Source organism: Astatotilapia calliptera, chromosome 9 (genome assembly GCF_964374335.1).
Source record: "Astatotilapia calliptera chromosome 9, fAstCal68.1, whole genome shotgun sequence".
NCBI classification, from domain to species: Eukaryota; Metazoa; Chordata; class Actinopteri; order Cichliformes; family Cichlidae; genus Astatotilapia; species Astatotilapia calliptera.
This window is the reverse complement of record NC_137430.1, coordinates 34558999-34584510: the sequence shown is the minus strand read 5'-3', so window position 1 is coordinate 34584510 and position 25512 is coordinate 34558999. Positions and strand designations below refer to the sequence as shown.

Here is a 25512-nt window from a genome sequence, read left to right as displayed (position 1 = left end):
CTGATCTGAGCACAGTTTGTAGCTGTTGCTAATGTTCTTGTTGGGCTTTTACATTCACAAACAAAATGACAACAGTTACATAAAACATGAAAGCTTGTGTTTGCATGAATGGATGAATGAGACATGTAAACAGTGTAATGGTTGATGTTCATGGACACAAACGTTATCTCTGTGAATATTTTACAAACTGTTGATCTGAATTCAGATAATCAGCTCTGTGAGCAAAATCAACAGTCTCTATTATGTATCACTCTACTTCTATTATGATCCAATGGCTGTCTGGGCCATTGTTAAAGCTGGTGTTATTAGGATTAATGCCTGTTTATTTATTCTGTTTATTTATGATTGAATAGAACAAACTGTTTTATTCTCTGTGAATCAGAATCAGAATCAGAAAGGGTTTTATTGCCAAATGTTGAGCAGGTTTACAACATTAGGAAATTGCTGCGGTGCTTCAGTGCAAACATGCTGTCATAAATTGCGCTTAAATAGACATGAAAAAATAAAAGTAAGAATAAGAATTAAAAGTGCTACGTAGAAAGATATATACATGATATATACATGAGTGCAGGTGGTGATCAGTGCCAAAACATGGAATGATGCAGTGACACAGCGTAGGGTCATGTGTTAGTGGTGGGAACAGTCGTACGTTTATTGTTCATGTGTCCAACAGCAGAGGGGAAGAAACTGTTCTTATGGCGAGAGGTTCTGGTGCGAATGGACCGGAGCCTCCTGCCTGAGGGGAGCAGGTCAAACAGACTGTGTCCAGGGTGAGAAGGGTCAGCTGAGATCCGAGCTGCACGCCGCAGTGTCCTGGAGGTGTACAGGTCCTGCAGAGATGGGAGTCTGCAGCCAATCACCTTCTCAGCAGAGCGCACAACACGCTGCAGTCTCTGTTTGTCCCTGATAGTGGCTCCAGCGTACCACACGGTGATGGAGGAGGTGAGGATGGACTCGATGATTGCAGTGTAGAACTGCATCATCGTCCGTGTTGGCAGGTTGAATTTCTTCAGCTGCCTCAGGAAGTACATCCTCTGCTGGGCTTTCTTAATGACGGAGGTGATGGTGGGCTCCCACTTCAGGTCCTGGGTGATGGTGGTACCCAGGAAGCGGAATGAGTCCACAGAGGTGATGGGGGTGTCAGTCAGGATGATGGGGGGGAGTGGAGCTGTGTGCTTCCTGAAGTCCACAATAATCTCCACTGTCTTCTGGGCATTCAGCACCAGGTTGTTGTAGCTGCACCAGGACACCAGACGTTCAACCTCCCTCCTGTAGGCAGACTCGTCCCCGTCCGAGATGAGCCCAATGACGGTGGTGTCATCTGCGAACTTGATTAGCTTGACAGACTGGTGGGTGGAGGTGCAGCAGTTGGTGTACAGGGAGAAGAGCAGAGGAGAAAGAACACAGCCCTGAGGGGAGCCGGTGCTGATGGTCCGAGAGTCCGAGACATTCTTTCCCAGCCTCACGTGCTGCTTCCTGTCCGTCAGGAAGTCAGTGATCCACCGGCAGATGGGATCAGGCACATTCATCTGGGAAAGCTTGCCTCGGAGATGGTCTGGAAGGATGGTGTTGAAGGCAGAGCTGAAGTCCACAAACAGGATCCTGGCGTAGGTTCCTGGGGAGTCCAGATGCTGCAGGATGAAGTGTAGGGCCATGTTGATGGCGTCATCTACAGACCTGTTGGCTCTATATGCAAACTGCAGGGGGTCCAGGAGGGGGGCCGTGAGGGTCTTGAGGTAGGAGAGAACCAGGCGCTCAAAAGACTTCATGACCACAGATGTCAGAGCCACGGGTCTGTAGTCATTTAGTCCAGTGATCCTAGGTTTCTTGGGGACAGGGATTATGGTGGAGGACTTGAAGCAGGCAGGCACATGACATGCCTGCAGTGAGGAGTTGATAATGCCAGAAAACACTGGGGCCAGCTCGTTTGCACAGTGTCTGAGGGTGGCAGGAGACACGCCGTCTGGGCCGGGAGCTTTCCGAGCATTCAGACTCTTAAACTGCTTCCTCACATCTGCTTCATGAATATGAAGAGTTGTGGTGGGAGGAGGTGGTGTGAAATCCTCTTTTGTGTGGGGTGAGGGGGCGGGTGTTGTAGGTGAACAGTTTGAAGGTGGTGATGGCTCTATGGAGGGGGGAGAGGTGGGGGAATGAGTGTCCAAAGTGCCTCTATTGTTGGGGCCGTTGGAGGTGTGAAGGCTGCCTGATGGCTCGTCAAAAGGGCAGTAGAAGTCGTTAAGGGTGTTGGCCAAGAGCAAGTCATCAGTGGAGTGGGGGTTTTTAGGCTTGTAGTTGAAGAAGAAGAAGAAAGTGTGTACATTATTGTACTTTATTGAGCCCCGTGGGGAAATTGCTCTCTGCATTTAACCCATTCACTCAGTGAAGCAGTGGGCAGCCATTGGGCGCCCGGGGAGCAGTGTGTAGGGACGGTACCTTGCTCAGGGGTACCTCAGGGTAGCTGTTAAGGGGAATCGAACCCCCGACCTTCCGATCATGGGGCAACCACTCTACCTACTGAGCTATCCCTGCCCAGTTGGTGATATTCCTAAAACCTTTCCACACAGAGGCCGAGTCATTCACTCAGATCTGCTGCTGCATCTTCTCAGAGTGCTGATGTTTAGCAACGTCCACTTCTTTAGTGAACCTGTACTTGGCCTCTCTGTAGCAGTCCCTGTCTCCGCTTCTGAACGCCTTTCTCTTTTCCAGCCACAGCTTTTTGAGTTTAGGAGTAAACCAGGGTTTGTCATTGTTATAACTCACCCTGGTGTGTGATGGCACAATGCTGTCCTCACAGAAGTGGATATAGGAGGTGACAGTGTAGGTTCTCAGTCACCCAGGTCACTGTAGTCTAAGGAGCTTGGAAAACAAACGTCTGGACTTCTTTGAGTTGCTTGAAGACGTTTCATCTCTCATCCAAGAAGCTTCTTCAAACTTTCTTATCATTTTATTCTAATGTGTTTCTGTTCAGCAGGGCTTTCAGTTTGGTTGTACGCCTTTGTTTACCATGACGATAAAGCTCATGTTTGCTCTGTAAGAGGCTGATCTTTGACACTGAATGTAGTCTTGTTCTTTTTTGTAATCGGAAACACTCTTAGAAGGGATGTGTTAAAATTGACACATCATGTGTTAAATTTTAACACATGATGTGTCAATTTTAACACAATTAATGTGTCTGCTCCTTTAACACATCTTCTGTGTTAAAAAATGTAAACACAAAGATGTGTTATTTTGACACAAAGATGTGTTAAAATGTGTACATTTCAATTTTTTTTTAAAAAGGAGAAAAAAGATGGGTATATATTATACATTTACTGAATTCCATTTTTTATTTGGCATATTATAAATCATTACAAACTGAATGAACAACAGCTGTCAGAATCTTTTCAATTAAAATGTTTTAAATTCAATTTTAGCCAAAGCTATATCACAATTTTTACTTTACAAAATCAAACAAAATTCATATCTGACTAGCTTTCTATCTCTCTAGATCATTAAAATGTCAAAAAAAATTGAAAAAAGGGCAATCATATATATGATTGCCCTTTTTTCAATTTTTCAATTTTTTCAATATATATATATAATGTTCTGATATAATCCAGACAATACATGAATTAAAATTTTTAAAGGTAACAATTGTCATCTTCAACAAATTTCAACATTTAACAAATGTGCAGTTGCATGCAAACAGAAAAACATACATTTTGGCGAATATAGCATCCAGGTTATACAATTTTGTACCTTGGGTTTAAATACGAAAATCAAAAATTTCAGCCAATCAGTTCATATTGTCTGACCTTTCCACTGCATAGGCATAAAAATGGTCAGTCCTGATAAGCAGTGTATTTGACAAAGATGCCAAATGAGGTTTCTCACCTCTGTGAACAGAGACTCTCTACATTTTGGACAGGTGAACATTTTACTTGCATCCTTTAATCTGTGCAATCAGCTCCAGTACTTTGGTTTTCCTTTGGGTGGACAGCGGCAGGTCATAGACAAAATCAAAGAAGGTGAAGACGGAGCCAAGTGGTGCTGGATAGGACAAGTTACATACCCAGTACAGTTTGAAAAGCTTATCCACAGCACACGTCAGGCCATCATTCAGAGAAATGGTTACTCTGTCATTCTTAGCAACAATGATGTACTGCCTGGTTGCCCTCTTTAGATCACCGATGCATATCAGCTGGGGTTGGTGTGTTGTGGATGATGCTTCAGGATCACTGCAAAGCGATGCAATACTTGTTCCAGGCTTGGAGATGGGGAAGATAAAGATAGTATTCAGTGAGGTGTAGACAAATGCTTTCCTCAGGTAAATACCGTGAGAACTTTACTGAATACATACCAGTGCAAAAAAGGCTGCAACGACTGGCACCAACTGGTGGGAGTAGGTGTGTTAACACATGGCGGGGGGGTTCTTGTTTCCAGGGCAGCTACTGATTTGAGCTTCGGAATGATACTGGCTTCCCATTTTCGCAAAAAGAGATCCACCTTTCCTCCTGTAAGATTGCCAAACTCCAAGTCCAGCCTACGGAAATAAAAGAAGTGTTTAAGTTTAAAATGAAGCATTAAATACATTAAATCAAAAGTACATTCTGTCCATTTGGTAGCTGTATGGCTAAAATCAAACTTTACAGTATCACATTTCTGTTACCCATTCCACATCAAGCTTACCTACACAGTGAAACAACAATTTACTTGGAGTGGTATTTGAATACAAGTCCATTATTCCTTAATTTTAGCTATGATTTGGGTCCCATCAGACCCTGAGAAAAAATTAGGACTTTTTAGCTGATGTTCAACTTTCTAGCAGACAATTTCTTATGTTGTCTGTCTGCGGTTTGTCCTGTAGAGCTTTTTTGTTGAAAATAGTGCTGCTGAAAGCAGAGTTTCATACAGATTTAGGTGATTTTTTGTAGGGTTTTCACTTCCACGAGCAGCACTTTCTGCATTGTCATTTGATGTCCCTACTATTAGATAGTCATTTGGTGGTACGACTAAGATTTTGGACCATGTGAAAAGTGATGCTCATTGTAATCAGTGCGCAGGGAGTAATGATCAAACTCTGAAGTTATAAAACTTTCAAAATATTCACTAGGAGCTCATAAACATACCTCCAAATGTATCGACTCCTGTTACATACTTTGTATGCAAAACACAACTGAGTGGAGAAGGAGTACATAAACCATTACCAGAGAACCAAGCAACTTACCAGACTTGGCATGTCCAAAAACCGTGGGTACTCTCCGAATATTCCAGGCTCTGAGACTGGTGTATGTTTCCTCCATGCCTGACATGATAATTGGAAGGTTCTCAGCTGAGGGCCGCAATAACTTGGGTGACCCACTCATCTGTGCTGCTGGTATTCCCATCCTCTCGCCTGAGCTTCTTGTCTTCACCACAGTCATCTGTCACTTTTCGCTTCTTATAATGTCTCTGCCCCTGGTCGAGATTCCGTCTAAGTTTGCGCAGTTTAGTCTCTAGGAATCCACAATGAGAGACTGGATCATAATAATGCTCCTGAGGAAGAAAGGACAGAGGTATATGGGTAACAGCTGAGCAATTTTAACTGAGAAAAAAAGCTCTAATAAATAATTAGATAAAGGTTAAACGATACACAGTAAGTGGGAACAAGTGCAATTTACAGTATGTAGTGGAATTTACATTATTAAAATGCTAAATTTACTTACAAATCCTTCCCCCTGTCCTGCCACTTAAGGGTGGAAAAGTGGTGAGGATGCTTTTTGCTACAGTTAGCTTCTCTGCACTAAGAGGGTAACTGGAAAACAAAGGTAAACTTTTTTACTTCTGTGCACTTCAACATTTTTAAAGGAAAACATTCATTGCAAAATTTTAACAAAGTACAGTAAAGTGCGATACTTACTAACCACACCTCTCCACCAAATCCCCAATGCAAGTCTTCACAAGGAGCCTCCTCGATGGCACCGACAGGTTTCATACTCCTTAAGAATCTGTGGGGCTTTCCTGAGTGACTTCAGGGGTTGACTTTGTTCTTCTGTGGTAATGGTAGACTGTGTAAAGGCAACACCAGACACTTTACCTCTCTGCAATAATCTTCAAAGTCATGACAGCAAATTTCCACAGAGCATAAAAGCACGAGTTTACTCAAAAAGCTGCAGCAGAAGAAGGCGGTTTCTTAACTACGTGATTATAACGCAATGACTAAAAGAAATTCTGAATAATAAATAAATTGATTTTATCTTCTAGTTGCTACTTGGTGAATAAATCTGATCCTGACTAATAGTGATGTCTGATGTCTGTGGCACTGCTGACAATAAGAATTTTTTTTTTTTTTTACAAATTTCTTTCTCATCTATAAAAGTGGTTACAAGGACTTTGACAGATTCTAAGTTGTCGTATGTGTGCTGAAAAAATGAAACACATGGCTAAATAAGTAAGATAATTTGCATGGTCAAGTTGCTGTTGTTTGGTTTTTTAAATAACACTGACTATTACTTCCTCAGAAGTTCTGCATAAAAAAGAAACTATATCAGAGCATGTTTCCAGCAATAAGCCTTAAAAAAGAATGTGCACATACTTTAGTTAATCATACTAGATGCAAAAACTGCTTTAACTGCTTGAAAAAATAATTATCTCTGTCAATATGAGGTATATTTCATGTTAAAGTTACTCAGTCTTTATTCCTATTCTCTGCTAGTAAACGAATGGTCGCGGTGATAACTACATTTGCTATATTCAGAGCTAATGACAATATTGTCATTTTACTCAACACTGCTACGGTTAGGTGCTGACTCTGGCGTTGCTCATAGACAACATAATGCCTGTCGGAGCCGCTAGCCAACTACCACACTGGTTCTAAGAGCAATTTCTGAATACTCTAATACATAAATAAAGTAAATAGATAAATACATGAATAAAGTAATACATAAAAATACTACCAAAACACATTAACTCTAATGGAGTATGGCACGAAATCCAAGAACTAATAATAAAATTAAGAGTAGGATATGTTAGCAAGACTGTTACATTAAGGTTAGCTGGGTATAGTTAAGCAGTAATTAACTTAAACTCTAAACTCCTATATTTTATATAAATTCACATTCTTCCAGAAACCCGGCATATTTTCAGTACATTAAGATAAACTGGTAAATGATACTTACTGTAAGGTCTGACAACAGACTAGGCGACGTAACCTCCATCTTTGTCTCCTTTGTCTCAGTGGCGCGAAAGATAGCGCCCCCTTCCCGCCGCCGGTATGTCATGTTGCTGGGCAGAATTTGTTTCAATTTTAAGCATGTGTATTCTTACTCATTTCATTTTCTACTTTTGCTTCAATTGTATTCACATGTTACGGTCAAAATTAAGCCTGTTCTTTGTGGATACTTATGCTTATAGTATAGCCGTGGCCATTAATTGGTATGCCATACATATTGAGAAATAAAAAATTAATCCTCTTTCAGAATTTTAGTACACCATACACACCTTGGTCCACATTACATTATAAAATGTTTTATTTGTTGAAAGTAATGAGGAAAGGATTAAGGAAAACAAACAATAACTAAACATTTTATTTATTCAGTTAATATAGTTATAATACATTGTTAATCTACAATTTATTTCACTAAACACAGGGCTAGCATCAAATTACTGAGCTGCTAATTTTAGGTCCTGTTGTTAGATTCTGAAAATAACACACAAAATGTGTTAAACTGTGCAACACATCAAGTGTGTTAAGCGTTTTACACATTTTTTCAATGTTTACACATTTTCTTACACATGTTATGTTAAAATTTACACAAAATGTGTTAATAGTGTAACAACACATTTTTTGTGTCATTTTTTAACACATCCTTTCTAAGAGTGAAGGGGAGGAGCAGGTCTGTACATAAGAGGCATAAGAGGAAGTGTTTGAGTCAACGTCTCATTTCACAACGAGGATGAAAACGAGGTGAGTGCTGCTCCATGTTCTTGTTTTTCTGCTGTCAGAGTGTGAGCGAGCTGGAAGTGGAAATCAGGAGCTGTTTATTTGGAGCTGAGGGTTGAGCTGTGTGTGTGTGTGTGTGTGTGTGTGTGTGTGCGTGTGTGTGTGTGTGCGTGTGTGCGTGTGTGTGTGCGTGCGTGCGTGCGTGTGTGTGTGTGTGTGTGTGTGTGTGTGTGTGTGTGTGTGTGTGTGTGTGTGTACTTGGTGTTCAGCTGGTCTGGGTGTGGTTCTTGATCAGACTGGTGTTTAGAGCTTAGATAAAGGTGCACAGGGATAAGAGAGGTGCTGCTGATGATCATGTCGATATTTCAGGGTCTGCATGCAGCTCTGCAGGTACCCACAGACTCTGCTGTACTTCATGTTTCTGTATCTCAGCAGCCGAGGATCAACTTTGAATCGGCTTCTGCTTCTGAAGTGACTTTTAGCTCCTCCTCTTTGTGGTTAGGCCAAACATCCTGGTTTTCACACTACTGTGACAAATAATAATAAAAAAAATATATAATCATAGTCATTTTATGTAGCACTGTTTAGAACTATAGTGCTCTGACAAACCATTAAAAACAGATCTGTAAACTGAAACTGAGACGCAGAAAACCAACGAGCTTCACTTTAGTTTCATCTTGTTACGACGTGGCTCAAAAGCTGCAACAGAAACAAGGAGACGAAAACCAGAATTTCAGTGAGAAGAGGTTTTATCCTAAATACATAGCAAGTTGGCTAAAATAGCTGTTACTACCAAGGCAAGGGCTAGTGAGCCTCCTCCTGAAAGCCTGCCTCAGGTATGCTTTTATCCAAAGCTGACTCGGTGTGGCCCATCGGCACCAGCTGAACTCACTGAGGAGATTCGGGGCTGCAGAGGGGCCTAACAATCTTTAGAGAGGAGAAAACACAAACAACAACAAACAATTAACAACAATATTTGAAGGAAACTGTTTCCAGGGCCTACTCCGTGGATCGGCTTCCTCCGAGGCGTGGACGTCTATCAGCAGAGAATGTACCTTCACCTATCAGCAGAGAATGTCCCTTAGTCTGTAACACAGTCAAATATATTCTCAAGTAATATTCAAGCATGCCATTCAGCGTGTTAGTACGAGCAGCTCGGGAGCAGCTTGGGAGAACAAGAAAACAGAGACTGCTTTAGATTGTCTTCCCAAAGTGACTCAACTTTATTCACAAGTACAACAGTTTATATAGAGGGTAAAATTCATGAGACAGCAGATTATCAGTTTAAACCAGTACAGATCAAGATAAGGCAGCGTCTTCCTGCCCTTGGGTGAAGAAGCATCCTTTGTGTAGTTTATTAGTTCAGCTACAATTGTGATTATCTCAGCGACATATTTTCAAGGCACAAAACGAAGAGTTCTTACATTAGTGAAATCTGAAACAAACCATTTGGCCTTCAACAGGCGTCTAAAAGATTAAGAAACTAATGTAGCTGAGGGAGTGATCTCTGTGGTATTTCAACCTTGTACCAGCCTGTGATTCTCACACATCAATTCTTGGGTCAAAGAGAAAAATAACTAAAACAAAGGGGCCTTATTGAATGACAGAGTTTTCCTGCATAATGTCACTATAAAACAATATCCAGTAAATGCTCCCATGGTACTAAAATACCTAACAGTTCCACTCTTTTTTTATTATTATTTTTAAAAAAAATAATAACTCAAATAGAAAGGAAAAATCACAAATGTAATAACATAATATAAAAAGCAAATCATAAAATGTAATAGTTCACAACCTAATGTTCAATATACACATCAGGAACATCATTGGTAACATCTGGCACATCCTCAGGATCAATTTGTGCTAATTGCAAATACATTGAAGTAGCTGTACTAGTAGCTATACGGGTTATCATTGAGCGTACACAGGGTATCACACAACAGGCAATAATCATCAAAAACAAAATAATACATGCTACAACTGTTACAAAGGCTATAATGAGTTCCTTCCATTTTCCAAACGTGTCCTGCATCCACTTGTCTAGCCACTGACCGTGACCTGTATTGGCTCTTAGTTCTATCTGCAATGCTTCAAGTTTATTCATAGCTTGTGTAAATGAACCGTCAGGGGCGGTATTATTGGGAATAAAAGTACAACAAACATCTTCAAACATAGCACAAACACCTCCTTTCTCAGCTAACAGCATATCTAAGGCCATTCTATTTTGCATGGTCATTAAGGAGGCAGCAGACATCTGTTCTCCTAGGGCTTTAAGGGCCGTATTGGTCAAATTAGTAAGTCTTTGCTGATTGTAATAAACATAATTGATCCAGCCTACATTTTTGTTTACCTGTATCCACGGTAGTATTGAGACAAACCCTGCTGATATTTCTCCTTGTGCCTTTAATTCATTTGGTATCCCGCGTGGAACTCCTATAGCATCTATGTAAACGTTATGTGAATAAGCGGAGCGTTCCGTCCGTCTGCTGGATACAGGCAGATCCGAGGTTTGTTGTATCAGTAGTTCTTGAGCTAAAGTTACTAGACCGCAGGTACCGGTCCAATTAACAGGTAAGGCTAATCTAAGAGTATTATTGCACATCCAATAAGCATGTGGGATTGGTCTGGTCAGGCGCGAAGCTGTAAAGCCTTTTAATATGCCTCCCCAGTACGAGTCGTTTAGTGTGTTGGGCGAATGCAGGATTGTTGAGTTATCTGAATGCGTACTTATATATGCATATATATAAGAAAACATATGTTTATATTGTGTCCTGTCAACACTCGCTGCTAGCCATGTTTCGTTACAGCGTGCTCCTGGAGAGTCAGAAAAGAACGTATAGTTTTGTGTGTCATAATTTATGTTTTCAAGTTTTGGTCGGTGTATGCATGTCATCAAGATATTTGGGTGATGGCGCACCTGTGTTGGGGGCGAAAGAGGTTCAGTGCGGTCTTCGGGGCGCTTCATTTGGTTGCAGGGGTGGGTAGAATCATTAATCATGCTAACATCCTTACTAGAGACTTGTCCTGTGTATATGAATAAACAATCTAAAGGACTTAGTTCTACTCGCACCGCTTCAATCAGGGTTACTGTTAAGGGCCCCTTTTTATCATTTTTGAATAGCATCTTTGTTAAGGGAAAACCTGAAATTGGATATCCCACTATGACCTGTTCTGGATTACCCTTTGAACAGACATAACAGTTACTGTTTCCTAAGTCACGAGCGGCTATTCTGGCATTGTCATACCAGGCGTTAGTTCCTGTTCTAGGGGGTGCATAAGATGGTTTATTGGTGGTGTCTGTGTTGCTTTCTACTGATTTTAGAGAACGTGACGAGTGTACTAGGTGGGTGTCTTGCCAAGTGGAGCATGAGGTATTGTCAGCAAAATGTGGCTTGCAGAAATGTGAACAGGGTTGCACTTTACAATACGAAATAGTAAATAAAAATCCTAAGGTTAATGCAGTAGATATGATTAATAACCTAAATATATAAAAAAGACAGTTCTTTAGTCGTCTCCTGGCCTGGTCCCAGGTTCGAGAGACACCGTATAAGCGTCGTGTGATGACAATGGGCATTTCATTTTCTCCATTATCAGGATGAAACGAGTCTATCTTTATCAGGTTAGACATTGTGTGGTACTCTAGGCTTTCTGTTCCTGCTGGATGTTCGAGTACCTTGTTGTTGTTCAGGTGGGGGATCAAAGGGCTTTCTGAGTCTTGGCTCTTTCCGACGTTGTGTGTTAATCAGTGATTGTGTGTGTGTAGGTGGATTGGATCCGGGCGCTGGCTCGCCTGAGTCGTCATCTATAGGTGTATTGAATCCGGGCGCTGGCTCGCCGGAGACGTCATCTACTTGATCCGACGCCTTAGGTGGTTTGGTGGGGCTGGTCTTAACCCTGCTGGCATGAATCCACTGAGGTTGTCCGTCTGTTAGGATGCTGGTTCTCGTCACTGCAAGTACAGTCTGGGGGCTGGAACACGCGGCCTCCCCGAGTGCCCTTGGTTTTAGCGACTTTACCAATACCGCATCTCCTGGTTTCCACGGATGGGTTGGATCTATGGAAGGGAGAGGCTGAGAGAGACAAACTTTCTGATAGTTATTATTCAGTGTTTCTACCAGGTTATGAACATAGTCAGACAATGCAGTGTCTATGTCCCCTTCCAATAGCGGTGCCCCTCTGGAGGCTGACCATGGTGTTGGAAACGGTCTTCCCATGATTATTTCAAATGGAGATAATTTGGTTGCTGCGGATGGAGTCATTCTAATCTCGCAGAGGATTTGAGGAAGTAGTTTGATCCAGGTCATTCCTGTTTCTATCATTGCTTTAGTCAGGCGATTTTTTATGGTCCTATTCATTCTTTCTACAACTCCTGAACTCTGAGGATGGTATGGCACATGATATTTCCAGTCTATTGCTAGAGTTTTAGCACACTTCTGAATTACTTCTGATGTGAATGAAGGTCCTCTATCACTGTTAATTTGGTGAGGTATTCCAAATCTGGGTATTATTTCATTGCACAACTTTTGACAGACTACTTCTGCAGTTTCTTTTGATGTTGGGTAAGCTTCTACCCATTTACTAAATTGGTCCACTATTACCAGTAAGTACTTGATGCTTCCTTGTGCTGGCATGTGTGTAAAATCAATTTGTAATGTATGAAATGGGAAATCTGGTTGTGGTAAATGCTGATGTTTTGCTTTTGGTTTTCCTACATTAGTTCGTGCACATGTTAGACAGGTTGCTAATATGCGTTTTACTGCGTGTGATGTTTTCTTGATTACAAATCTTGATTTTATTGCTCCTATTACCCCTCTTTGTCCGACATGACTCACACCGTGAAAATGGCGGACAAGGATTGGCAGTAGTGAAGATGGGAGGGCAATCAAACCCTCAAGGTTTTTGTATAAGCCGTCTCTGTTATCTAAGGTACAATCATTACTTTCCCAGTAAGTGTAATCTAAGGCAGAGGCTTGCTCTTGTATGAATTTTAGGTCAACATTTGTTTCTAAATAGTCTGGGAGCGTGACAAGTGGCAGCTGTAAAGGCAAAGATAATACTTCCCTTCTGGGTGGTTGCTGTGAGGCAGCAGCTGCTTTCGCGGTTACGTCTGCAAGAGCATTTCCCACTGCTTCGTCTGTGTCAGCCGTGCTGTGCCCCTTCGTTTTAACAACTGCAATTGCCGATGGCAGCTGTATAGCCTGCAAAAGTCTTTGAACAAGGTCAGAATTAGCGATCGATTTTCCATCAGCAGATCTAAATCCTCTTTGTCTCCACAATGTGCCAAAGTCATGCACCACACCGAATGCATAACGGCTATCAGTGTAAATTGTTACCCGCTTATCCACATGTAACTCACAGGCGCGTATTAAAGCCATGAGCTCTGCTTTTTGTGCTGAGTGAAATGGTAATGAGTGAGCCTCTAGTATGATGTCAGGCAATGTCACCACCGAATAGCCACAAAGAAATAAGTTGTCATTTGGTTTTGAACAGGACCCGTCCACATAAACAATGACTGAGTCTGGGATTGGTGTCTGCTCTAAGTCTGGGCGTGGTGCTGTGGATTCCTGTATACGTGTCATACAATCATGATCGTCAGGGTCGTCTGAACCATCCTGTCGGTCAGAGGAACACAGCATACGAATGAGTAAGTGTGCTGGCGAATTGGGTGTGCTGCTTGCTTTTATAGTGAGATTTGCTGTTGAAGTTAGTGTAGCTTCATAACCTGAGCGACGTTGTGCGGTCATGTGTTGTGTAGTTATGTTTGCTAGAATGGTCGTGACCTGGTGATTGGTGTGTAGAATAGTGTCATGTGAGAGTGTGAGCTTCTCGCAGTCCCTTATCATGATAGAGCAAGCTGCTACTGCTCTCAGGCAGGCCGGCATCCCCTGAACTACTGCTGGCAGCACCTTTGAGTAGAAGGCTACTGGACGGTAGCCACAGCCATGTTCTTGGGCCAATACACCTGCACAGGTTGTGCCGTTCTCTGTGACGTACAGGTGGAACGGTAAGTGGTAGTCAGGCAGACCCAAACAAGGGGCGGAGGTCAGCGCTCCCTGTAATGCATTGAAAGAGGCAGTCATTTCTGTGGACCACAGTATTCGAGGAGGCTTGTCTTTTTTGCAGCATTCACGCAGAATGTGGTCATGAAAAGAACAGTCTGGTATCCACTGTCTGCAATAGTTCACCATGCCTAGGAAAGACAGCATTTCTTTCTGTGTAGTGGGCTTAGGGACAGAGGTCACAGCTTTGACCCTGTCTGTAGTCATAGAACGTTGTCCGTGAGACAGTGTAAATCCCAAATATTGAACAGAAGTCTGACAGTACTGCATTTTCTTTGCTGATGCTTTGTGGCCAGTCTGTTGGAGGTGCTGGAGTAGCATGTATGTGGCAGTTTGACATAGTTTTTCACTTTCAGCACAGAGGAGGAGATCATCTACATACTGGATCAGAGTACAGCCCTCTGGAGGAGTGAAGCCGTCCAGGGTAGCACGTACCACCATTGAGAAAGCCGCAGGGCTGTCTACCATGCCTTGGGGTAAGCGAGTCCATGTGTACTGCTTATCTCTATGTGTAAAAGCAAATATCGGCTGTGTGTCTTCATGCACAGGTACTGAGAAAAAGGCGGAGCACAAATCCACCACAGTAAAATGTGTAGCTGTTGCTGGAATACCTGTCAGTATGCTGGGAACATCTGGGACAATAGGTGGCAGAGGCATAATGACTGCATTAACTTGCCTTAAGTCTTGTGTGAAACGCCATACGCCAGGTTTGTTAGGCTTTGGCACAGGATTGACAGGAGTGTTATATGGAGATACTGTGGGCTTTATTACTCCAGCTGTCAATAAATCTCCTATGATGATGTCTAAGGCTGCGGCTTTTTCAGCGGAAATGGGATATTGCTTGACATATACCGGCTTGTTGTTTTTCAGCTGAGCATGATAAGGTGTACAGTCGATAAATCCTACATCATTCTCACCTCTTGACCATAATGTCATGTTTTGATATTCAGCTGGCAATGTGACAGCAGAGATAGTACAGTGTATGGGGTAGGTTAGATCTGTGTGTCGACATGGTGCAGTGATGTCATAGCCTATGTCTGAGTTATGTGACAAAACCACTGTTTGGCCTTCACTGGTGTGAGCAGTTATCATGTTGTTGAACAGTGTGAGAGAAACAAATATGTGGCTTCCAGGCATGGGGCTACCTGGTAACGGTGTTTGCACATGTTTTTGACACAGAGTGTGACGTGGGATACCAGTCAGATGGATATTGAGTTCATTCTCCGCTGAGGCGTCCAGCTGACACAGAGGCTGTTCCTTCTCCATGGTGTCGGTGCATAGGGCAGAGAAAACATAGCTGTTATCAGTATCTGCAAACATTTCACCCTTTGTGTTAAATGAAATACACAAGTTCATTTTTGCCATTAAATCTCTGCCTAATAGATTCACAGGCGAGTTTGGAATAATTATGAATGGATGATATGTAATTTCGTCTGGTTTTGGGCCCCAGCGTGTTTTTAGAGAATGAGTTTTGGGGCATTGCACTAGAGTTCCGTTTATTCCCATGGTGTTGATGCACACAGAGGAAACAGGCCCACTATAGAATTTTCCAGACAGTGAACTTTTAGTGGCTCCACTGTCAACTAAAAAGGAATAAGTCTTTTCACCTATCTCTATATCTAACATGGGCAAGCTTTCTGTGTTACGGGACAATTGCAAATGCAGCATCGTGTGTAGTGCTTCACACTGTCCCTCATCATCACCTGGGCCTCCCTATGGTTGGTCCAGTCTTTCGTTATCATATGGGTGGGGATTAAAATGTGGATTATAAGGTTGCTGCCTAAGTGCAAAGGGGCCATTATTTTGATGTGATTCCTGTCTGCGTTGCCAGTTACCTTGTCTGTAAGAGCTCTGCTGACGCCTAGTGGCAGGAGCTGGTCCTGTGTTCTGTGGTTGAGACCTATGTGCTGCTGATTTGCATTCCCTCCTCCAGTGTCCTATTTTTCCACAATAAAAACATACGTCTCCACTCCTATCTCTCCTTCTGAAATCTCCCTGCTGCGCTTGTTGAGGGGACGGGGCCCCTGCATACATCATTTTTTCACTTTCCTCTGATCCTTCAACATCAAAATTCAACAACATCTTAACAGTTTTAGCCTTCGTGCTGTTGGGGAAAAGATCTGCACCAGCTTTTGTTTTGACAAGTGTGATAAAGTTCTTTATTTTCATGTCATAGAGATTATCAGTGGCAGTCAGCTTCAATAGTTGTGAACATTCTGGATGAATATTGTTTAAGAATGTTGTTATGAAAATCTGATCATTTCCTCCTTCAGGCATGCATGCCTCATTAGTCCAGCAGTGTGTGAAACGTTTCATAAACACTAGAATGGATTCATCTGGCTTTTGCTTACACATGGTTACTGCATTTAAATCAATTTTATCTCTAGACATTGTGAGCAAAAATCTCTTTAGATTTTGAAAAAAGGCTGTGATTTTGTCATCATTTATCCACAAAAACGAGGTGGTGTTGGCTGCTTGGTCGTTTTTAGGGTCTAGTTCCTCTACTTCTTCAATAAGCTGAGATTCAGTCACACCTGGGATTCGTTGACATAATATATATCTATAGTCAGGCCCACCCAAGTGGTGGTATCTGGTACTTCTCTGTAATGCAGAAACAAAGGCTGTAGGATTTTGTAGAGGATCGGGAAGTTCTTTAATGGTTGCTGCTAACTCTGAAATTTTAGGGGGTTGAATGCAACACATGTCCCCTATTATCATGAACGGGAGGGAGGTGCTGACGTCATTAAATTGTGATCCCTGCTTTTCTTTATAACGGGTGTTTTTGTGGGGGCCCTCTTGAGTTTTTTCCTCTTTTTTCTGCTTTAAGTAGTTCCTTATTAAATTTCTGGTGTTAGTTATTGTTTTTGGCACAGTCAAACCATTCGCTACTCTAGTGTGGCGCTGAACATGATTATCTATGACGGAAACGGCTTCCTGCAGTTCAGCTTCCGTACGTTCAGTTAAAGGATCTTTCATGATTTCCTCACACTCTGCCATTAACTGTTTTGTTTGCTTTTTATGTTCCTGTAACTCTCTTTCTCGTTCAGTGTATTCTCGTTCCTGTCTTTGATCTAGGTTAAACCAGTCATCTTCTTCTGATTTAGGTGTCATTTCAGTGCCTTCCTTACTCTTTTGGGATTCTGCTGTTAAATCAGGATATACGCGCTGATGACGTGCAGCCGCCGCAGCAGCTATTAATTCTGTTTTTTCATCATAAGGCGGCGGAGCCGTAGGTTGAACGGATGGGCATATAAGGCTAGTTTTTTCTGCAGTGGATTTACTAGAGCCTACACTGGCTTGATTTAAAGCATTTACGTCTGGCTCGGGTCCTTTTTTCCATAATGGTAGCATGCGATTGGTCACATCACGACATTCTATCATATATTTTTTACAGGACTTTTTAATCAGCCTACTTTTCTTATCACAAATAGTATTTAACATTTCTACTGACCTGTTTTCTGGCGATAATCGTTCGGGATAGGGCTCCGGAAATACATTAGGATGCATTAAAGTTATAGTTCTTAAGTTCGAGACGAAATCAGTCACGTAAGCACTTCCGCATGTTCTGGATACGTAATCATGGAAGTCTTCATTGATTCGCGAGCGTGGGTTAAACGTAACCGGAAGTGGGAGTCGTACTGAGCCGCTATTTGTGATTTTATATTTTATTTTTTTCGGTTTTACAGTTAATTTTGATTTTTTATCGGACCCGTCTAAGGTCTTTGAATTATTCTGACCCATGGTCAGTGATTTCCAGAGGGGTTTAGACGCTTTGAAGGATTTAAGTTAGTTTTTATTTTTGCTGTGGCACACCTGAGGTTACTTGATTTTTTGCTAGCAATTTTATGTTTTTAGTGAGCAACTTCTCACTTTTTAACGAGCAACTTCTCGTTTTATGACCCCAGGCAACTTCCTGTGTCCTTTCTGCTGGTGAGCAACTTCTTAGTTTATGACAGCAGGCAACTTCCTGTGTCCTTTCTGCTTTTATTTACAAAACAACAGGCAACTTCCTGTGTTTCTATGTGGGCCACTAAAGAAGGCTCCTCAGTGTATCCCACTTGTTACTATGTGGGCCACTGAAGAAGGCCTCGTCAGCGTATCCCGTTTCTATGTGGATCACTGAGAAAGGCATAACACAGTCTTATAAAATAAAAGACGAGTGCCTACCTTCGTCAGGATCCCACTTCTGACACCAAAATTGAAGGAAACTGTTTCCAGGGCCTACTCCGTGGATCGGCTTCCTCCGAGGCGTGGACGTCTATCAGCAGAGAATGTACCTTCACCTATCAGCAGAGAATGTCCCTTAGTCTGTAACACAGTCAAATATATTCTCAAGTAATATTCAAGCATGCCATTCAGCGTGTTAGTACGAGCTCGGGAGCAGCTTGGGAGAACAAGAAAACAGAGACTGCTTCAGGTTGTCTTCCCAAATTGACTCAACTTTATTCACAAGTACAACAGTTTATATAGAGGGTAAAATTCATGAGACAGCAGATTATCAGTTTAAACCAGTACAGACCAAGATAAGGGAGCGTCTTCCTGCCCTTGGGTGAAGAAGCATCCTTTGTGTAGTTTATTAGTTCAGCTACAATTGTGATTATCTCAGCGACATATTTTCAAGGCACAAAACGAAGAGTTCTTACATTAGTGAAATCTGAAACAAACCATTTGGCCTTCAACAGGCGTCTAAAAGATTAAGAAACTAATGTAGCTGAGGGAGTGATCTCTGTGGTATTTCAACCTTGTACCAGCCTGTGATTCTCACACATCAATTCTTGGGTCAAAGAGAAAAATAACTAAAACAAAGGGGCCTTATTGAATGACAGAGTTTTCCTGCATAATGTCACTATAAAACAATATCCAGTAAATGCTCCCATGGTACTAAAATACCTAACAATATTAATACAAGAATTAAAGCAATAAGTAAATTCCAACATTAAAAAACATCCAATGACACAGAGCTGAGAGTAAGTTACTCAGGAAAACATGCAGAAAGAAGAAAGAGAGAAAAACGAATGAACAAACGGTGCTGTGCAAAGAAGAAAGGTGGACAGTAGAAATACAGCAGTGTGTGAATGCTGGGCCTCCGCAGATGATGTTGATCTGTGAGCAGATGTGCAGCCAACAGAGCAGCTTGTAACAACTGCTGAAACGAATGCTTTCTGCCAGAGGTGTGGACTCGAGTCACATGACTTGGACTCGAGTCAGACTCGAGTCATTAATTTTATGACTTTAGACTTGACTTGAAAAAATGTTCTAAGACTTGTGACTTGACTTGGACTTTTACACCAATGACTTGGGACTTGAATTGGACTTGAACCGGTTTACTTGAAAAGACTTGATATTTTACCCCAAATATAAAATTTAACATTCATATTATATAGAGATTGAAAATGTGACGTCATTCACGGGTAGAACCGCAAAGGATTCTGGGAACTCGTGGCAAGCGGTACTAGCGCACGCAGGCTTTCAATTAAAATCAGTTATACAGCGATAAAAAATGTCAAGAAGCCGTTGTATTATTAACTGCAATAGCCGGTCGCATGACAGCCACGGGAAGCTGACGGGTAAAGAGATCGGTTGTTATTGTCACGGTTTGCCGGGGCAAGCCATGTGGAATATGAAATAGGACCCAAAATGCGGCAGCTCTGGTGCAGATGAGTGTTTATTTACAGGGGTGTGAGTACAAACAGCGGTGGCGACACAACATGAAACCGGAAACCTAAACTGGGTAAACTAATAAGACAAACCAGAATGAGGATGCAGGGAGGTCCGGAGAAATACATACAGGGAGAGCAAGGGTAAACAACACAGACGAACCAGCGATTACCAAGACAGAAAATACAACTTAAATACACTCAGAGAACACAGGGAGATTACACACAGGTGGGAGACACAGCTGGGAGTGATTAACATGACGAGACCAGGGAGGCAAACTGAAAACACTCACATAAGACGCAGACCTTCACAATAAAACAGGAACACACGGGGGGGAACAGGGTAAACACCAATTAGAGAACAGAACCAAAATCGCAAAGAGAAAACACAAATGGCTGGGTCAAAAGGACCCAGGATCATGACAGTACCCCCCCCCCCCAAAGGCTGGCCCCAGACAGCCCAACAAGAAACAAAACAGCCAGAAAAAACAGAAAACAACCCGACCAGGGCGGGCGGCGGGGGCCCAGGAAGGAGGGCTCGAAGCAAAACAAAACCGGAGCACCAGAAGGCCAAAAGACAAAAACAAAAAACGAGTCCAAAACCAAAAGAAACGAAGCACACCAGAACACAGGAAAAAACAGAGTCCAAAACAGAAGAGTTCAGGGGGCCGACAGCACAGGAGTCCAAAACAGTTCAGGGGGCCGGCCAGGGGGCCGACAGCACAGGAGTCCAAAACAGTTCAGGGGGCCGACCGTGCGGACGGCAACAGCGGCGACGTGGACACAGTTCGGGGGGCCGACCGTGCGGACGGCAACGGCGGCGACGTGGACACAGGTCGGGGGGCCGGCCGTGCGGAAGGCAACGGCGGCCACTCAGGCGATGGCGGTCCGGGGGCCGGCCGTGCGGAAGGCAACGGCGGCCACTCAGGCGATGGCGGTCCGGGGGCCGGCCGTGCGGAAGGCAACGGCGGCCACTCAGGCGAAGAGGGTCCGGGGGCCGGCCGTGCGGAAGGCAACGGCGGCGACTCAGGCGATGGCGATCCAGACCAGGCGAGGCTGCAGAGGCCGGACCAGGCGAAGCACAGGCTGAAGCCGGACCAGGCGAAGCACAGGCAGAGGCCGGACCAGGCGAAGCACAGGCAGAGGCCGGACCAGGCGAAGCACAGGCAGAGGCCGGACCAGGCGAAGCACAGGCAGAGGCCGGACCAGGCGAGGCTGAAGGCTCTGAGGCTGGGCCAGGCGAGGCTGAAGACACGGAGGCTGGGCCAGGCGAGGCTGAAGACACGGAGGCTGGGCCAGGCGAGGCTGAAGGCCCTGGAGCTGCAGCAGGCGAGGATGATGATGGAGCTACAGCAGGTGGCTGGACGGGCTGAACGGGCCCCTCGGACCCTCCAGCGGAGGCGGGAGGCTGAACGGGCCCCTCGGACCCTCCAGCGGAGGCAGGAGGCTGAACGGGCCCCTCGGACCCTCCAGCGGAGACAGGAGACGAAGGCCGGAGCGGTCCCTCGGACCCTCCAGCGGAGACAGGAGACGAAGGCCGGAGCGGTCTCTCGGACCCCCCAGCGGAGACTAGAGACGAAGGCCGGAGCGGTCCTACGGACCCTCCAGCAGAAGTCACCACTAAGCCAGCAGTCATGGAGTCCTCTGGCAAACACGAAGGCAACTGGCGATGCACTGAGCACTGGCTCTGCCCAGGCAACGCTGACATGGTGCAGTTCTCAGGTGGCTGCATAAACTTCAGGGGTCCAGAATCAGCCGGGGACTGAGACCTAGCCTCTGGGGAAGCCCTGGAGCGGCAAACTGTGCCAATGGCGGCTGAACCATGAAAAGCACCTTGACGTGAAATTAGACTTTCTCCCTGCATGGAGTGAATGAGTGAAACCGGTGATACTGGAGCCAGAGCTACGGGTAGCGGGGGCACTGGAGCTACTGGGGCCTGCGCTACAGGCGGCACTGGAGCTACTGGGGCCTGCGCTACAGGCGGCACTGGAGCTACTGGGGCCTGCGCTACAGGCGGCACTGGAGACTGAACTGAGGGTGGCACTGGAGACTGAACTGAGGGTGGCACTGGAGACTGAACTGAAGGGGACACTGGAGACTGAACTGAAGGGGACACTGGAGACTGAACTGAAGGGGACACTGGAGACTGAACTGAAGGAGGCACAGGAGACTGAACTGAAGGAGGCACAGGAGACTGAGCTGAGAGGAGCACTGGCTGCGGGGGAGCTAACCGAGCTGAGAGTGGCTGCGGGGGAGCTAACCGAGCTGAGAGTGGCTGCGGGGGAGCTAACTTAGCTGCCGGTAGCTGCACAGGCGATAAGCAGCTCGCGTTGACATCCGCCACACAAAACGCAGCCCCTGAATGAACAGTCATGCAGTCTGAAAATGAAAAAGAGTCCTCACTCACCACAGCCGGCGATTTAGAAGCCCGAACGTCCGGCTGTGGGGTGGCACGCTTGCGGCGCGATCGGCGTTTCCTCCCCGCAGACGGCTCCGACGGGCCGGGCAAGATCACATCCGGCGAGTCGGGCAGCGAGGCAGGAGTGGCTGAGAGAAGGTGCGGTGTGAGCCGGAGAAAAGCCTGCATGGTCGGAGGAAGCGACTGCAGAAGCCATGGCAGGCCAGAAAAGAGCCGTTGTAGCCGACTTTCCACGGCACGACGAAGCTCCTCTGGAGGGTTCTCCAGCCATAGCCCGAGGAGAATCTCCACATTGTACGCAATGTCGTCCTGGAGCTCCTCGGACGGATTCACTGCCGCTGGGTCCATGGTGGCTGGTTCGTACTGTCACGGTTTGCCGGGGCAAGCCGTGTGGAATATGAAATAGGACCCAAAATGCGGCAGCTCTGGTGCAGATGAGTGTTTATTTACAGGGGTGTGAGTACAAACAGCGGTGGCGACAAAACATGAAACCGGAAACCTAAACTGGGTAAACTAATAAGACAAAACAGAATGAGGATGCAGGGAGGTCCGGAGAAATACATACAGGGAGAGCGAGGGGAAACAACACAGACGAACCAGCGATTACCAAGACAGAAAATACAACTTAAATACACTCAGAGAACAGAGGGAGATTACACACAGGTGGGAGACACAGCTGGGAGTGATTAACATGACGAGACCAGGGAGGCAAACTGAAAACACTCACATAAGACGCAGACCTTCACAATAAAACAGGAACACACGGGGGGGAACAGGGTAAACACCAATTAGAGAACAGAACCAAAATCGCGAAGAGAAAACACAAAACGCTGGGTCAAAAGGACCCAGGATCATGACAGTTATAGGATTACGTCGTTGAAGAGAAATTGTTCGAGCCATGTTTCCGAAGTAACAAAGACGCGACGGATGGCCTGGATTGCAGCCATTCAAAGATCAAATATAACGTCCCAGAACCCTCCAGCTCACAGGTTAGTCTGCTCCAAGCATTCCCACAAAGGTCAGTCTGCTGTTGTAGTTAATGCGTCATTTTTCTTAACATAATTGGTGATATAGGTTACAAGCAAGTCTGGCGCTGAACAGAAATTGTCGTGCTATGCTCCTTTATTTATTGTGCATAAATAGTGAATTGTCCTGACACAATATTGCGTTTCGCTTCTGTTATTATGGTACATTGACAAAAACATATACTTTTATTCACAGGATAAAACAGGTTTTTTGTATCACTAATTGTCCAGTACGATTACAGCATACAGTATTATTGTCACTGCTACATTTCTGTGATGGGTACCAGAAATTATTTCCACTACTAATTAATTACCGTTGAGCTCAAAGGTCCTATTAATAAACGGTTAACGAATGTGTATTTATGAAGACGATTTGTGAGACTGGTAAACTTACCTTTGTTCGTACGATGGTCTTTACTTTCTACACGGTGCATTTCAAGGTCCTGCACCCATCCGTCGGTAAACTGTACCTGGGCTTGTTGCAGTGACCTGAAGTTACTAAACTTCATGAGTGTATGCACTCACTCCAAGAACCGTATGATTATAAATATGCATATAAATATGCTAAGATGAGATAGCTGACTTCATCTAACTAGCAAATGTTGTCCAGGCTACGTTGGTGATGCAGTTTTTTTTAATGTGTATGATATTTTTGTCATGCGATTTTAAAGCTGGTCCTACAACCGCATCCAAGAATAACATGCAGCGTATCTCAGAACTGTCGGTGAAAATTATTCTTGGAGCTAGGTTTAATTGAGCTGCATTTTAAAGAGGTGCAATTTCACAATTTGTGTATATTTTCTAAGTTCACTATTTTGTCATGTGTTGAGAAAAACACAGATTTTAAAATTACATGGTCTAATATTTACATTTAGCATAACTGCAACATTATTTTTTCGTTGTTTTTTTTTAAAGACTCGAAAGGACTTGAAATTCAAAGTTTCAGACTTGTGACTTGACTCGGACTTTTACACCAGTGACTTGAAACTCGACTCTGACTTGCCTGACATTACTTGAGACTTGACTTGAGACTTGAGGATAAAGACTTGAGACTTACTTGAGACTTGCAAAACAATGACTTGGTCCCACCTCTGCTTTCTGCATTTATGGATCATGGAGTTTAAAAGAACAAAAGGAACTCCAAAATATTTCTAAATACCATTATTATTTTACATTTTAACATGGATTTTAATGTTTTTAATATTTCAACACATTTTAGTGAATAAAATTTTGAACATGATTACAAGCCAATAAGTTGATTAAGTAAAATAAATAAACTAGTTAAAGACAATCAGGAAAATGTCAAATAATCCCCAGAAATGTCATTATGTTTGTTTGGAGAGGTTAGAGAGGATAATCACAACTGGATCAGAGGAAACTCTCACCTTCCTGTTCCTTGTTGATTCTAATAATCCAATGGGAAAGCAGCATTCGCTGGATAAGCAGTGGAAATCAAAATCCTCTCAAAGATACAAACCACAGGGAAACTGGAAACTCTCAGAGGTTTTAATCCAGCTGGAAAACAATGGAAATCCAGATCCTCTCTTCAAATATTTTTATTGTGAAGCACAAATAACAATCACAAATTGTCCCATAGACTGACATTGCTTCCTTTTTACAGTTTTGGCATCAAAAAAAGGGGAAAAACAAAGCGAACAACAACAACAACAGCAACAAAAAACAAAACAAAGCAAATCAACAAAAACAGGAAAAAACAAAACGTACCAAAAAGTTCGGTCAAAACAACAACAACAAAACAAATAAACAAACAAACAAAAAAAACCCTCCTCCCCACACCCTTCCCTTATCCCAGAGCAATGGTGAAGTCTACATAATAACTCTCATTTGTTCATAGTTTCCAAGTGCTCAATGAGCGGCCTCCAAATCTGATGGAAGTCCTCCAGTTTGTCATTTATAATGTAGCGGATCCTTTCCAGATGAAGAGTATCTGTCAATACTGAAATCCAGGCTTTCCATGAGGGCACTCCTTTTCCCTTCCATAGGAGGAGAATCAGTCTCTTTGCACACATCAGGCCATAGGACAGGAGGGGAATCTGTGTGCTCTTAAGTTTTTTAGATTGTCCCGATAATCCAATAAGAATCAAAATGGGGTCAGGGTCTAACTGCACATCAAAAAGTTTGGAAAAAAAAGAAAAAACTGAAGCCCAAAAACTCTGTAATTTGGTACACATTACAAAACTGTGAAGCAGATCAACTTCTGCACATTGACATTTATCACAGATGGGTGACGTTTCAGGAAATATCCAATGTAATCTCGTCTTCGAGTAGTGCAATCTGTGCAAAGTTTTAAACTGAATTAACCTATGTCGGGCGTTGATAGAGCAGGAATTAACATAACGTAGCCCTTTAGTCCAGATATCATTTTGAATTTCTGACCCTAATTCTTTTTCCCAAGCTGATTTTATTTTACCTGTATCCTTCTGCCGGAGTA

The 25512-nt window shown here is 43.6% G+C and overlaps 3 long non-coding RNA genes across 7 annotated transcripts; all 3 read right to left on the bottom strand.

Annotated features, from left to right (window-relative positions):
- Positions 1-3672: 3672 nt before the first annotated feature.
- LOC145431205 (uncharacterized) lies at positions 3673-5445 on the bottom strand. Its single transcript, XR_013911583.1, has 3 exons — positions 5207-5445; positions 4340-4522; positions 3673-4246 (listed from the first exon to the last, which is right to left on the bottom strand). It is a non-coding gene; the product is annotated as an uncharacterized LOC145431205 (long non-coding RNA).
- A 13-nt stretch (positions 5446-5458) lies between these two features.
- LOC113029543 (uncharacterized) lies at positions 5459-7153 on the bottom strand. 2 transcript variants are annotated; one of them, XR_003273439.2, is made up of 4 exons: positions 7137-7153; positions 5879-6026; positions 5685-5773; positions 5459-5514 (listed from the first exon to the last, which is right to left on the bottom strand). It is a non-coding gene; the product is annotated as an uncharacterized LOC113029543 (long non-coding RNA). The 2 variants fall into 2 exon arrangements; XR_003273438.2 differs by lacking the exon at positions 7137-7153 and having other exon boundaries at positions 5879-6289.
- Positions 7154-9093: 1940 nt separating this feature from the next.
- Positions 9094-18854, bottom strand: LOC145431204 (uncharacterized). 4 transcript variants are annotated; one of them, XR_013911579.1, is made up of 3 exons: positions 18127-18854; positions 15105-15219; positions 9094-13953 (listed from the first exon to the last, which is right to left on the bottom strand). It is a non-coding gene; the product is annotated as an uncharacterized LOC145431204 (long non-coding RNA). The 4 variants fall into 4 exon arrangements; XR_013911581.1 differs by having other exon boundaries at positions 15105-15216; XR_013911580.1 differs by lacking the exon at positions 18127-18854 and adding an exon at positions 17411-18110.
- Positions 18855-25512: the final 6658 nt, after the last annotated feature.